The sequence below is a fragment of the Olea europaea genome, unplaced genomic scaffold (genome assembly GCF_002742605.1).
Source record: "Olea europaea var. sylvestris unplaced genomic scaffold, O_europaea_v1 scaffold694, whole genome shotgun sequence".
Taxonomy (NCBI): Eukaryota; Viridiplantae; Streptophyta; class Magnoliopsida; order Lamiales; family Oleaceae; genus Olea; species Olea europaea.
In genome coordinates, this window is record NW_019265331.1 from 21,568 (window position 1) to 34,723 (window position 13,156).

Here is a 13,156-nt window from a genome sequence, read left to right on the forward strand (position 1 = left end):
ACATAGTTATAACTAATAAAATATACTGTCATTTTAATATTTTTTAAACTGACTGACAATTATTGGATTCTTATGATATAAGTTTATGCTATTTTTACTTTAATTACACATTTGAAGAATTAAATAACAAAAAACTTAAATTGAGCAATCAATAATAAAAGCATCATTTTTTTGTCGTACCTAAAATCTAATTTCAATTCACAGTTTACATCCTTTATTTTTCAGAGTCTATTTAACACCACTCTCTTCACCATATTTCTTTTACAATTCTTGGTTCTTATGAAATGTGAAAATAATAATCGGTAGCATTTAGTAATATGAAATTTAAAATTAGTGTTTGATTTGAATTGAATTTTAAAATTATTTTCTATCTAAACAGAGCTTTTTGAAAAAAATCAAAGAAGACATGATTCTTTACTCACAAAATTAAAAGATAACACAATAAAATAAACAAAAAAACTTTATTGATGTGTCTTCATTCATAACTACACTTCGTACAGTGAAAGCATCTCCCATTCTCATTAACTTTCAAAAACTAAACAACGTGTTCATGTACCAAAAAATGTCTTTCTAGGATCAAAATCGAAAGAAAAACTTCAAGATTTGTAATATAAGAAAAACAAGAATCATAGTTCAATGACAGTACTCTGGCGGCACAATGAGCAGGTTTGACTGATATCCAACTGTGTTTCGATGCATTCGAAGTGAAATCCATGGTTGCATGCCGGAAGACACCAGAACAATTCCTAATCTTTGAATTCAGATATACGTATAGAGCATTCGCGATCTCCACTTTCTTATTCGTAGTAAATTTCGATAACTATTTCATCCTTCCTCCCTTCCTTCCTCTGGGATCGAGTTGAAGTTGGTGATGATGGTGGCGGTTGCGGCAACGGTGATGATTGACCGTTTACAGGTGGCATATCTATCCCGCCTCTTTGTTAGCAGACATTGAATCAACAAAAACATCACAGTCGAGGCGAATACAAATAGTAAAAGGTACAAAATCTCATGCATCATTAAGGAAGACGATGGAGAAGAGAGAGAAGGATTAGAGCAGACAAAAATTTGCAATGTACAATGGTATTTATATACTAGTGTGTGAGTCTGTACAAGGAAATAAAAGATGCCTATTTGTTCTCATTTAACGTAAGAATTTTTTTATTACCTTAGCCACATAATGGTTACTGTACACGTGGAGATTAGCTCTAGATTTTTTTTTATTTTAGGTTAATTTTTTTTATTGTTAATCATTGAATTTGTTTTAACTTTTAACCTAGTTGAGAATTTAGTTAAGAAAAGCTTAATTCTTGAAAAAAGTCTTGACTTACTTTTATAATTTCAAATTTTAGTTTAGAAAAGCTTAATTCTTCTATAGATCTGCAGCAAGAACATGGTCAATAACAAGATTTTATACAGATATAAACTTGAAGAAATTTCATTGACAGTCAAAATAAATAAGAGAAAATTTTGTCAATCAAAAATTGCCATGTCTGCACTTGGAAATGGCCCCTATCGTTGGAGTGATGCTACGGGTACAGGGCTCCTTTACAAAATTTTTATAGGTACCACACTTGGTAATTTTTATTAATTGTTGGCCTTAAAAAAGAAAAGAAAAAGAGAGAGTAGCCATATAGATGGTACCAGTGCACGACCTGAAAAGAGCTTGTGCATTTTTCCCTGTCCGTAGGGAAAATCCTCTGCCATTGACCCTATACGACCAGTTTAATCCATTCTCCTGGGAATAAACATTGTTCAGTTGGATTGACTTTCAAATTATTTTCAAACTACAACACTTCATATGATTTACAAAAATTCCAATTCCAAACAAAATCATTCATTTTTTAAAATTAATAAAGTGTATATATATATATATATATATATATATATAGTGTACTATTAACACATTTTTTGACCTTCTTTTAATGATCTGATTAAAGATAATTAAATTTTAAAATAATGAGTTTAAGCAATTCGTGGGCTATGACGTTGTCAAGTCTCAAGTATATGAGCGTATTGATGGGGACAAATTTGGGGATATATCGTCGAAGGTCTGGGGCTGGATGATGGGGTAGCCACAAGTAATGGAGAAGGGGATAGATTAGAGTGTGGCTTTGGGCCTGATTTATGGGGCACGATTGCCTTTAATTGAGCTGTTTGGTTTAAATAAAAATTAAATTTTGATAGAAATCAATAGAATGTATGGTTGAAATATTTTTGATCCCATAAAATATTTGATTAAAATTAATTATTGACTTTAACTTAGATTTAATTTAATTTTTAATGGAACCAAAAACGGGCGAATTAAATGAATGTCTAAATAGCTATAACTAGTAAAATATATTGTCTAATTTTAATATTTTTAAACAGACTGACAATTAATGGATTCTTACAATTTAAGTATATGCTATTTTTACATTAATTACAAATTTGAAGGACTAAATAACAAAAATACTTAAATTGAGCAATCGATGATAGAATCATCATATTTTTTGTCGTACGTACCTGAACTCTAATTTTAATTCACACCTTAAATCCTTTATTTTTCCAGAGTCTATACAACACCACTCTCTTTACCATATTACTTTTACAATTCTCGATTCTTATGAAATGTGAAAATAGTAATAAGTAGTATTTAGTAATATGTGATTAAAATCAATGTTTGATTTGTACTGAATTTATAACTTATTTTCTATCTAAACGGAGCTTTTTGAAAAAAAAGATCCAAGAAGACATGATTCATTACACACAAAATTAAAAGATAATACAATAAAATAAATAAAAAAAACTTTATTGATCCGTCTTAATTCACGACTACACTTTGTACACTATCTGCCTTGTCAACATTCTTTCAGTGAAAGCAGCTCCCATTCTGCGTAACTTTTAGAAACTAAACATCGTGTTCATGTTCAAAAAAATGTCTTTCTCGGATCAATATCGAATGAAAAAGTTCAAGATTTATAATATAAGAACAACAAGAATCATGGTTCAATGACAGTACTCCGGCGGCACAATGGGCAGGTTTGAGTGATATCCAACCATGTTTTGATACATTCGAAGTGAAATCCGTGGTCGCACGCCAGAAGATACCGAAACAATTCCTGGTCTTTGAATTAAAAATAGACAGACACGTATCTCCACCTTCTTGTTTGATGTAAATATCGATGACTATCTGGGATCGATTTGAAGTTGGTCATGATGGTGGCTGTGGCGACGGCGACAGTGGTTGACGGGGCTGGTAGCTCATTTTGTTCTGATTCTGTATATCTATCCCACCTCTTTGACAGCAGACATTAAATCAGCAAAAACATCACAATCAAGGTGAAAACATATAGTAAAAGTTTCAAAATATCAAGCATCATTAAGGAAGACGATGTAGAAGAGAGATAGAGCGGTTAGAGCAAACAAAAATTTGCAATGCACAAAGTTATTTATATACTAGTGTGTGAGTCTGTACAAGGAAATAAAAGATGCCTATTTGTTTTCAGTCAACGTAAGGATTTTTTTTATTACCATAACTGATTAACGATTACTGTACGTGTGGAGATTTTCTCTAGATTGTTTATATTAGGTAATTTTTTCTAATTATTGTTAACCGTTGAATTTGTCTTAAAAGTAGCTAGTTGAGAATTTTATTAAGAAAAGCTTAATTCTTGAAATTAGTCCTGACTTAATTTTATAATTTCATAATTTAGTTTATAAAAGCTTAATACATCGGTGGATCAGCTACAAGAACATGGTCAATGATAGGATTGTATATAGATATAAACTTGACCAAATTTCATTGACAGTTAAAAAATAAAAGAAAATTTTGTCAAACAAAAATTGCCATTTTAGCACCTGAAAATGGCCCCTATCGTTGAAGCGATGCTACAGGTACATGGCTCATTCACAAAATTTTTGTAGGTACCACACTTGGTAATTTTTGATTGATTTTTGGCCCTAAAAGGGGGGGGGGGGGAGCAGCCATACAAGTGGTACCAATGCAGGACTTGAAAATAGCCTGTCCATTTTTCCTCGTTCGTAGGGAAAATCCCCTGCCATTGACCCTGTACAACCAGTTTAATCCGTTCTCCAGGGGATAAACATTGTTCAGTAGGATCGACTTTCGAATTATTTTCAAACTACAACACTTTAAATGATTTGCAAAAATTCCAAACAATGTCATTCATTTTTTTAAAATTAATAAAGTGTGTATAAATTGTGTACTATTAACACATATTTTTTGAACTTCCTTCAATGATCTGATTAAAGATAATTAAATTTTAAAATCATGATTTTAAGCAATTCGTGGGCTATGACGTTGTCAATTCTCAAGTATATGAGCGTATCGATGGGGACAGATTTGGAGGTATATTGTTGAAGGTCTAGGGCTAGATAATGGGTTAGCCACATGTAATGGAGAAGAGGATAGATTAGAGTGTGGCTTTGGGCCAGATTTATGGAGCATGATTGCCTACAATTGAGCTGTTTGGTTTGAATAAAAATTAAATTTTGCTAGAAATCAATAGAATGTATAGTTGAAATAGTTTTGATCCGATAAAATATGTGATTAAAATTAATTATTGATTTTAACTTAGATTTTATTTAATTTTTAATGGAACAAAAAATGGGCCAAATAAATGAATGTTTAAATAGTTATAACCAGTAAAATATATTGTCTCGTTGTAATATTTTTAAAGTGACTAACAATTATTGGATTCTTAAATTTTAAGTTTTTGCTATTTTTACAGTAATTACATATTTGAAGGACTAAATAACAAAAATACTTAAATTGAGCAATCGATGATAGAATCATCATATTTTTTGTCAAAAACATATAGTAAAAGGTTCAAAATATCAGGCATCATTAAGGAAGACGATGGAGAAGAGAGGCAGAGCAATTAGAGCAGACAAAAATTTGCAATGCACAATGGTATTTATAAACTACTATGTGAGTCTGTACACGGAAATAAAAGATGCCTATTTGTTTTCAGTCAACATAAGGATTTTTTTTTATTACCTTAACCGCTTAACGACTACTGTACGCTTGGAGATTTGCTCTAGATTTATTTTATTTTAGGTAACTTTTTTTTTATTGTTAATTATTGAATTTGTTTTAATTTTTAAGTTGGTTGAGAATTTATTTAAGAAAAGCTTAATTCTGGAAATTAGTCTTGACTTACTTTTATAATTTTAAATTTTTGTTTAGAAAAACTTAATTCTTCTATAGATCTATTGCAAGAACATGGTCAATAACAGGATTTTTTACAAATATAACTTTATCAAATTTAATTGACAATTAAAAAAATGAACGAAAATTTTGTCAATAAAAATCACCATTTCAACACCTGAAAATGGCCCCTATTGTTGAAGCGATGCTACAGGTACATGGCTCCTTCATTTTTTTTTTTAAATAGATACCACACTTTGTAATTTTTGATTGATTGTTGGCCCCAAAAGGGGGGGGGGGCATAGAGGTGCTATCAGTACAGGACCTGAAAGGAGCCCGTGCATTTTTCCCTGTCCGTAGGGAAAATCCCTGCCACCGAACCTGTACAACCAGTTTGATTCATTCTCCTAGGGATAAACATTGTTCAGTTGGATTGATTTTCGAATTATTTTAAAACTATAACACTTTAAATTATTTACAAAAATTCCAAATGAAATCATTCATTTTTTTTTAAATTAATAAAGTGTATATATATTGTGTACTATTAACACATATTTTTTGTACTTCTTTCAATGATCTGATTTAAGATGATTAAATTCTGAAATCATGATTTTAAGCAATTCCTGGCCTATGACGCTGTCAACTCTCAAGTATATGAGTGTATTGACGGGGACAGATTTGGGGTATATCTTTGAAGGTCTGGGGCTGGATGATTGGTTAGCCAGATGTAATGGGGAAGGGGATAGATTAGAGTGTGGCTTTAGGCCTGATTTATGGGGCACGATTGCCTTCAATTAAGCTATTTGATTTAAATAAATATTAAATTTTGATAGAAATCAATAGAATGTATGGTTGAAATATTTTTGATCCCATAAAATTTGTGATTAAAATTAATTATTGAATTTAACTTAGATTTAATTTAATTTTTAATAAAACCAAAAATGGGCCAAATAAATGAATGTTTAAATAGTTATAACCAGTAAAATATATTATCTCTTTGTAATATTTTTAATGACACTAACAATTATTAGATTCTTACAATTTAAGTTTATGCTATTTTTACATTAATTACAAATTTGAAGGACTAAATAACAAAAATACTTAAATTGAGCAATCGATGATTGAATCATCATATTTTTTGTCGTACGTACCTGAACCCTAATTTCATTTCACAGCTTATATCCTTTATTTTCCAGAGTGTATCCAACACCACTGTCTTCACCATATTACTTTTACAATTCTTGATTCTTATGAAATGTGAAAATAGTAATAAGTAGTATTTAGTAATATGTGATTAAAATTAGTGTTTGATTTGAACTGAATTTATAAATTATTTTCTATCTAAACGGAGCTCTTTGAAAAAAATCCAAGAAGACGTGATTCATTACTCACAAATTTAAAAGATAATACAATAAAAAAAACAAAAAAAAACCTATTGATCCGTCTTCATTCATGACTACACTTTGTACACTATAGTCCTTGCCAACATTCGTTCAATGAAAGCATCTCCCATTCTGAGTAACTTTCAAAAACTAAACATCGTGTTCATGTAAAAAAAATGTCTTTCTAGGATCAAAATCGAAAGAAAAAGTTCAAGATTTGTAATATAAGAAAAACAAGAACCATGGTTCAATGACATTACTCCGATGGCACAATAGGTAGGTTTGAGTGATATCCAACCATGTTTTGATGCATTCGAACTGAAATTCTTGGTTGCACGCCAGAAGAGACTGGAACAATTCCTGGTCTTTGAATTCTAAATAAAAAGACACGTATCCCCACTTTCTTATTTGATGTAAATATCAATGACTATCTGGGATCGATTTGAAGTTGGGATGATGGTGGCAAGGGTAGTGGTTGACGGTTTACGACTGGCAATTCATGTTGTTCCGATTCTGCATATCTATCCCGCCTCTTTGACAGCAGACATTGAATAAACAAAAAACATCACAATTGAGGCAAAAACACATAGTAAAATGTTCAAAATATCAAGCATCATTAAGGAAGACGATAGAGAAGAGAGATAGAGCAATTAGAGCAGATAGAAAATTGCAGTCCACAGTGGTATTTATATATTACTGTGTGTGTCTCTACAAGGAAATAAATAGTTATACTCTACAAGGAAATAAAGATGTCTATTTCTTTTTTGTCAACGTAAGAATTTTGTAATACCTTAACGGGCTATTGTGCGCATGGAGATTTGTTCTATATTTTTTATATTTAGGTAACCTTTTTTTTTGGTTAACCAATGATGTTGTTTTAACTTTTAAGCTAGTTGAGAATTTAGTTCAGAAAAGCTTAATTCCTGAAATAAGTCTTGTTCGTAGGGAAAATTCCTGCCACCCAACATTGTACAAACAATTTAATCCATTCTCCTGGGGATAAATATTGTTCAGTTGGATTGATTTACGAATTATTTTCAAACTACAACACTTTAAATTATTTACAAAAATTCCAAATGAATCATTCATTTTTTTTAAATTAATAAAGTGTATATATATTGTGTATGATTAACACATATTTTTTGAACTTCTTTCAATGATCTGATTAAAGATAATTAAATTTTAAAATCATGATTTAAACAATTCGTGGCCTATGGCGCTATCAAGTCTCAAGTATATGAGCATATTGATGGGGTCAGATTTGGGGGTATATTGTTGAAGGTCTGGGACTGGATGATGGGTTAGCCACATGTAATGGAGAAGGGAATAGATTGGAGTGTGGCTTTGGGCTTGATTGATGGGGCACGATTGCCTTCAGTTGAGCTGTTTGGTTTAAATAAAAATTAAATTTTGATAGAAATCAATAGAATGTATGGTTGAAATATTTTTGATCCTATAAAATAAGTGATTAAAATTAATTATTGACTTTAACTTAGATTTAATTTAATTTTAATGGAACCAAAAATGGGCCAAATAAATGAATGTCTAATAGCTATAACTAGCAAAATATATTGTCTAATTGTAATATTTTTAAGCTGACTGACAATTAATGGATTCTTACAAGTTAAGTATACGCTATTTTTATATTAATTACAAATTTGAAGGACTAAATAACAAATATACTTAAATTGAGCAATCGATGATAGAATCGTCATATTTTTTGTCGTATGTACCTGAACTCTAATTTCAATTAACACCTTATATCCTTTATTTTCCAGAATCTATACAACACCACTCTCTTTACCATATTACTTTACAATTCTCAATTCTTATGAAATGTGAAAATAGTAATAAGTAGTATTTAGTAATATGTGATTAAAATCAGTGTTTGATTTGTATTGTATTAATAAATTATTTTCTATCTAAACGGAGCTTTTTAAAAAAAAATTAATCCAAGAAGACGTGATTCATTACTCACAAAATTAAAAGATAATACAATAAAAAAATAAATAAAAACTTTATTGATCCGTCTTGATTCATGACTACACTTTGTACACCATATACCTTGTGAACATTCTTTCAGTGAAAGCATCTCCCATTCTGCGTAACTTTTAGAAACTAAACATCGTGTTCATGTTCAAAAAAATGTCTTTCTAGGATCAATATCGAATAAAAAAGTTCAAGATTTATAATATAAGAACAACAAGAATCATGGTTCAATGACAGTACTCTAGCGGCACAATGGGCAGGTTTGAGTGATATCCAACTATGTTTTGATACATTCGAAGTGAAATCCATGGTTGCATGCCGGAAGACGCCGGAACAAATCTTGGTCTTTGAATTCAAAATAGACAGACACGTATCTCTACCTTCTTGTTTGATGTAAATATCGATGACTATCTGGGATCGATTTGAAGTTGGTGATGATTGTGGCTGCAACGGCGACGACAGTGGTTGACGGTTTACGACTGGTAGCTCATTTTGTTCTGATTCTGCATATCTATCCCGCCTCTTTGACAGTAGACATTGAATCAACAAAAACATCACAATTGAGGCGAAAACATATAGTAAAGGTTTAAAATATCAAGCAACATTAAGGAAGACGATGTAGAAGAGAGACAGAGCGGTTAGAGCAGATAGAGATTTGTAATGCACAAAGGTATTTATATACTAGTGTGTGAGTCTATACAAGGAAATAAAAGATGCCTATTTGTTTTCAGTTAACGTAAGGATTTTTTTTATTACCATAACTGCTTAATGGTTACTGAACGTGTGGAGATTTGCTCTAGATTTTTTTATTTTAGGTAATTTTTTTTATTAGTGTTAATCGTTGAATTTGTCTTAACTTTTAAGCTAGTTGAGAATTTTATTAAGAAAAGCTTAATTCTTGAAATTAGTGGTGACTTACTTTTATAATTTCAAATTTTGGTTTATAAAAGCTTAATACATCGGTACATCTGCTGCAAGAACATGGTCAATGACAAGATTTTATATAGATATAAACTTGACCGAATTTCATTGACAGTTAAAAAATAAAAGAAAATTTTGTCGATCAAAATTTGCCATTTCAACACCTGAAAATGGCCCCTATCGTTGAAGCGATGTTAAAGGTACATGGCTCGTTCACAAAATTTTTATAGGTACCACACGTGGTAATTTTTGATTAATTTTTGGCCCCAAAAAGGGGGGAAATAAAAAGTAGCCATATAAGTGGTACCAGTGCAGGACCTGAAAGGAGCCCGTGCATTTTTCCTTATCCGTAGGGAAAATCCCCTGCCATTGACCCTGTAGGACCAGTTTAATTCGTTCTCCTGGGGATAAACAATGTTCAGTAGGATCGACTTTCGAATTATTTTCAAACTACAACACTTTAAATGATTTGCAAAAATTCCAAACAAAATCATTCACTTTTTTTAAAATTAATAAAGTGTGTATAAATTGTGTACTACTAACACATATTTTTTGAACTTCTTCCAATGATACGATTAAAGATAATTAAATTTTAAAATCATGATTTTAAGCAATTCGTGGGCTATGACGTTGTCAATTCTCAAGTATCTGAGCGTATTGATGGGGACAAAGTTGGGGGTATATCGTTGATGGTCCAGGGTTGGATAATGGGTTAGCCACATGTAATGGAGAAGAGGATAGTGTGGCTTTGGGCCAGATTTATGGGGCACGATTGCCTACAATTGAGCTGTTTGGTTTGAATAAAAATTAAATTTTGCTAGAAATCAATAGAATGTATAGTTGAAATAGTTTTGATCATATAAAATATGTGATTAAAATTAATTATTGATTTTAACTTAGATTTTATTTAATTTTTAATGGAACAAAAAATGGGCCAAATAAATGAATGCCTAAATAGTTATAACTAGTAAAATATGTTGTCTCGTTGTAATATTTTTGAACAATTATTGGATTCTTACAATTAACGTTTATGCTATTTTAACCTTAATTACAAATTTGATGGACTAAATAACAATAATACTTAAATTGAGCGATTGATGATATCATCATATTTTTTGTCGTACGTACCTGAACTCTAATTTCAATTCACAGCTTAATCCTTTATTTTCCAGAGTCTATCCAACACCACTCTCTTGACCATATTACTTTTACAATTCTCGATTCTTATGAAATGTGAAAATAGTAATAAGTAGTATTTAGTAATATGTGATTAAAATTAGTTTTTGATTTGAATTTAATTTATAAATTATTTTCCATCTAAATGGAGCTTTTTGAAAAAAAAATCCAAGAAGACGTGATTCATTACTCACGAAATTAAAAGATAATACAATAAAATAAACAAAAAAAACTTTATTGATCTGTCTTCATTCATTGTTACACTTTGTACACTATATTCCTTGTCAACATTCGTTTAGTGAAAGCATCTCCCATTCTGAGTAACTTTCAAAAACTAAACATCGTGTTCATACAAAAAAAAAAAAAGTCTTTCTAGAATCAAAATCGAAAGAAAGAGTTCAAGATTTTTAATATAAGAAAAACAAGAATCATGTTTCAATGACAATACTCTGGCGGCACAATGGACAGGTTTGAGTGATATCCAACCATGTTTCGATGCATTCGAAGTGAAATCCGTGGCTGCACGCTAGAAGACATCGGACCAATTCTTGGTCTTTGAATTCAAAATAGACAGACATGTATCTTCACTTTCTTGTTTGATGTAAATATCAATGACTATCTGGGATCGATTTGAAGTTGGGAATTATGGTAGCGGCGTCGTTGGTGGTAATGGTTGACGATTTACGACTGGCAGTTCATTTTGTTCCAATTCTGCATGTATATCCAGCCTCTTTGACATCAAACATTGAATCAACATAAACATCAAAATCGAAGCGAAAACATATAGTAAAAGGTTCAAAATATCAGGCATCATTAAGGTTGACGATGGAGAAGAGAGGCAGAGCGATTAGAGCAGACAAAAATTTGCAATGCACAATGGTATTTATATACTAGTGTGTTAGTCTGTACAAGCAAATAAGAGATGCCTATTTGTTTTCAATCATAAGAATTCTTTTTTTATTATCTTAACCGCTTAACGATTATTGTACGCGTGGAGATTTGCTCGAGATTTTTTCATTTTAGATAACTTTTTTTTTATTGTTAATCATTGAATTTGTTTTAATTTTTAAGCTAGTTGAGAATTTATTTAAGAAAAGCTTAATTCTTGAAATTTGTCTTGACTTACTTTTATAATTTCAAATTTTTGTTTAGAAAAACTTAATTCTTCTATAGATCTGTTGCAAGAACATGGTCAATGACAGGATTTTATACAGATATAACTTGATCAAATTTCATTGACAGTTAAAACAAATGAAAGAAAATTTTGTCAATAAAAATTGCCATGCCCCTATCGTTGAAGCGATGCTGCAGGTACATGGCTCCTTCAAACCTTTTTTATAGATACCACACTTGGTAATTTTTGATTGATTGTTGGCCCCAAAAGGGAGAAAAGAAGAAGCCATAAAGGTGCTATCAGTACAGACCTGAAAGAAGCCTGTGCATTTTTCCCTGTCCGTAGGGAAAATCCCTGCCACCGAACCTGTACAACCAGTTTAATCCATTCTCCTGAGGATAAACATTGTTCAGTTGGATTGATTTTCGAATTATTTTCAAACTACAACACTTTAAATTATTTACAAAAATTCCAAATGAAATCATTCATTTTTTTAAAATTAATAAAGTGTATATATATTGTGTACTATTAACACATATTTTTTGTACTTCATTCAATGATCTGATTAAAGATAATTAAATTTTGAAATCTTGATTTTAAGCAATTCGTGGCCTCTGACGTTGTCAACTCTCAAGTATATGAGCGTATTGGTAGGGACATACTTGGGGGTATATCGTTGACAGTCTAGGCTGGATGATGGGTTAGCCAAAAGAAATGGGGAAGGGGATAGATTAGAGTGTGGCTTTAGGCCTGATTTATGGGGCACGATTGCCTTCAATTAAGCTGTTTGATTTAAATAAAAATTAAATTTTGATAGAAATCAATAGAATGTATGGTTGAAATATTTTTGATACCATAAAATATGTGATTAAAATTAATTATTGACTTTAACTTAAATTTAATTTCATCTTTAATAGAACCAAAAATGGGCCAAATAAATGAATGTTTAAATAGTTATAACTAGTAAAATAGATTGTCTCGTTGTAATATTTTTAAAGTGACTAACAATTATCGGATTCTTACAATTTAAGTTTATGCTATTTTTACATTAATTACAAATTTGAAGGACTAAATAACAAGAATACTTAAATTGAGCGATTGATGATATCATCATATTTTTTTTGGTACGTACCAGAACTCTAATTTCAATTCACAGCTTAATCCTTTATTTTCCAGAGTATATCCAACACCACTCTCTTCACCATATTACTTTTAGAATTCTCGATTCTTATGAAATGTGAAAATAGTAATAAGTAGTATTTAGTAATATGTGAGTAAAATTAGAGTTTGATTTGAACTAAATTTATAAATTGTTTTCCATTTAAACGGAGCTTTTTGAAAAAAATCCAAGAAGGCGTGATTCATTACTCACGAAATTAAAAGATAATACAATAAAATAAACAAAAAAAATAACTTTATCGA